Here is a 3,460-nt window from a genome sequence, read left to right as displayed (position 1 = left end):
GAGATTTTCATTGCGAAGCCCGAGCTTGTCGAAGGCTCCTCGGAAGAGGATGTTGGAGTCTGCACCGGTGTCCACCAGTATTCTTCGAACTAGTCCTGTTCCGATCCTTGCCGAGATGACGAAAGGTGCGTCTTCGGCCGTGTTGCCGTACTGGCAGTCCTCGGGTAGGAAAGTTATCGTTTTGTCGGCAGTGGTCATTGGGGCTTGATCCCTGACGGCCAAGACTTTGAGGTCCTTTTTTAATGTTGATTTTGGCTTGCCTGACACATCTTTTCCTGTGATGACGTTTACTATGATGGGTCATCTTCTGGACTTTCCCTGGGAGGTTGTTTTTGCGTTCTTGGATTGCGTCCTTCTCTCTCAAATGACCTATCTTTTTTTGCGCATTTTGGTTTTCTGATGATTTTGGCAAACTTTGGGAGCTTGCTGTCTCTTTTGGCTTGTTCGAGGACATCTTTTAGGTCGAAACAGTCTTATGTCCTGTGCCCGTAACCTCGGTGGTAGTCGCAATAAAGGGTTTTGTTGCCACTAGTTCTTTCTTTGAGTTGTCGTGCTTTTGGGATGATACCTCGATCTGCTATCTGGTGGTATATCTCAGTAATTGGGGCTGTCAGGGGTGTGTAATTAGAGAATTTGCTGATTCTGGGTGGTCGGTTTGTGTTTGTTTGTTTGGGCTGGTCTCTCTGATTCTCTCTGGGTATTGGGTTTTGCCGGGATGTCGGGTTGCCGTATTGGGTGTTGTCGTGGTGTCGTTTGTTGGTGGCAACGACCTGGCTGGCCTCCTCCTCGTTTATGTAGTCTATAGCGACGTTCTGGATCTCGTGCATGGTCCATACCGGTTTGGTGGTAAGGTGTTTGCGGAAATCTTCGTTCAGGAGCCCGTTGGTTAAATAGAGGCTTGCGACGGAATCCATGAGTCCGTCTACCGTTAGGCATTCATCGTTGAAGCGGTCGAGGTATTTTCGTGTGGATTCATCCTGCTTCTGTGTGACCCCTAGCAGGCTGATGGGGTGTTTAGCCTTGGTGATTCTGGTTGTAAATTGGGCTATGAACTTTCGTGAAATATCGTGGAAGCTAGTTATGGATTCGTTAGGGAGGGCGTTGAACCATTTGATTGCCGGTCTAGCTAAGGTTACCAGGAAAGCTCTGCATTGGACTGCGTCGGCTGCACCTTTTAGGTTCATCCTGGCCTCAAAGGCCGTTAGGTGTTCCTGGGGGTCTTTGGTTCCATCGTACTTCATGTCCGTGGGTTTGTCAAATCCTTTAGGGAGTTTTGCTTTTAAGATCCTCTCCGTGAAGGGAGTGGCTACCATTATTGTATATTCGTTTCTCGTGCGCTTAGTTTCTTGGTGTCGCCGATCTTCGTACGAGTCGTGTTGATGGCTTGGATCTCGGGAAACACTGCGGTTGTACCTTTTACTATGTCGCCATTCTGGCGATTTTTCATGTCTGGGGCCACGCGAGGTGCTATGATTGCCTCTTCCGTCGTGTTGTCGGGTTGGTGATTGGCCACGGCGAGATTTTGATATAGAGGTGTCGTGGCTTCCGTTTTCGGCGTTGTGTCTTTCGGTGGCCACTCTGCCTTCGAGTTCCTGGACTCGAAGGCAGAGATCTTGGATTATTTGCGCTGCTTTTTCCCGGGTGTTTTCGGGGTGCCGTGGTTCTGCGACGACGTGTTCGTTTTCTTTATTCTGCATTGGAGTGGCATGGTGGATGGTGCTTGCTATCCTTCCACGATTCGTGACCTCTTGGTGTTCGGGGGTCGAGTTTCTTGTTCGAGATTTATGTTGGCTTAGGGAGGTTTCTTCTGGTATGTCCCCCATTCCGGCTTAATCGGCACAAGTTTCCAACAGACGGCGCCAATGTACAAGATATCTCTGGTACGGGTTGAGAGATGGATCGAGAACTTGTGGGTTGAGGCAGATGCCGGATCGCTTGACTGGAGCAATGGCGGGAGGTACCTGCAAAGACGTTCCGACGCTCAAGTCAGAATGGATCTGAGAGGTATAAGGTGTGAGGAATGAATGAATACCTGGGGGGACCTGGGTCCTCTTATTTATATGTGGTGATAGTTATCTTATCTTATCTTATCTGAGTAAGATAAGATAGGTGTTTGAATTCGAAAGTCAGTTGGGGGCTCTAGTCGGGCCGGTTCCTGGCCTTCTAGAGGGTTTTGATGGTCCGGACCCGGGTGGCCGAGTTTTGGTTTTATCCCGGGTCATGGAACCGTGGGCCGGATCCGTAACAATTTCCAAGCTAAATCCAGACTTAGTTCCATGCAATTCCGATCATCATAGAATTAGTTATAGCTTTTCAAAGTTTCTGACTTCGTTTTAAAAGTAATGCAGAAAATCAGATTTTAGAGTTCAACTTTGAAAAATCATAACTAATGCTCTAATTGATATGAAACCATCAAAATTGAATATTAATAACTATACTTGTTGTAGTTCGATTAGCTTTTAATCTCATAATTTTCCAATCTCTATTAAGTTGTTGGTTCACTTTCAAAGTTGCCATTTAATTTCAAAACTCAAATTTTTCAGCAAGCAATTCAACATATCAAATTCAATCCTTTAAACATTCTCTAAAACCAATTCCAATCAATCATCAACGAAATCCATCACCAATACAATAATCATATAACCAGCTCAACAGCAACAAATCCAACATAATCCATCAGGATTCAGCATTCCATCAAACAGTTCACAACCCACATAATCAGTCAATATTACTAATCAATAATTCCAGTCACACTTCATAGGCACAATTCAGCATCCATATCATCAATTAATCACTCACAACAATTAAACCTATTTTCAATTTACCCAATAAACCTTTAAATTAAAACTGTTTAATTAAACTCACTACCTCGATGTCGCAACAATCCCTTTTATTCCCTTTTATTCCTAATTCATGGCAGCAACCGCAACAGTGACGCCAATGACCTTCCACAGTAGTGACGTTAATAATAATCGCAATAACGGTGGCTAAACCGATACAGAAACATTTGTAGGTGTTCTTTCTGTGACAGTGAAGTGGCAAGCAGCGATAATAATCAAGATAGGTCATGAATGATACAGAATTTAAAGACAAGGACGAAAGAGGTTGTGGTGACCGAGCAATACCAGGACAGTAGCTGAAACAGCTCATAGCAGCAACGATTCTTTCAGAGAATTAATCGTAACAGTCTATAGCTCAGCTCGTGATTCCGGCGGCGGCGGTGGAGCATCCTTCGACGGCGATGGCTAAGAGAATACCCACCACCAAGCGTTCTTTTCCTCCTCTGGTTGTTCACGGTTCTCTCTCTCCCTAACCTAATCAACGACGCAGCTTCGGAGATGATGGTGACGGTCTCCATGGCGACCGTTGCTGCGAGCTCGATGGCAGCTGAACTAACAGCGGCGACAGGCAGGCGAGGTGCAGCGACTCCCTTCTCCTCCTCTTCTCTTCTTCTTCCCGT

The sequence above is a fragment of the Arachis ipaensis genome, chromosome B7 (genome assembly GCF_059453495.1).
Source record: "Arachis ipaensis isolate K30076 ecotype BB chromosome B7, ASM5945349v1, whole genome shotgun sequence".
NCBI lineage: Eukaryota > Viridiplantae > Streptophyta > Magnoliopsida > Fabales > Fabaceae > Arachis > Arachis ipaensis.
Note: the sequence above shows the minus strand (reverse complement) of the source record.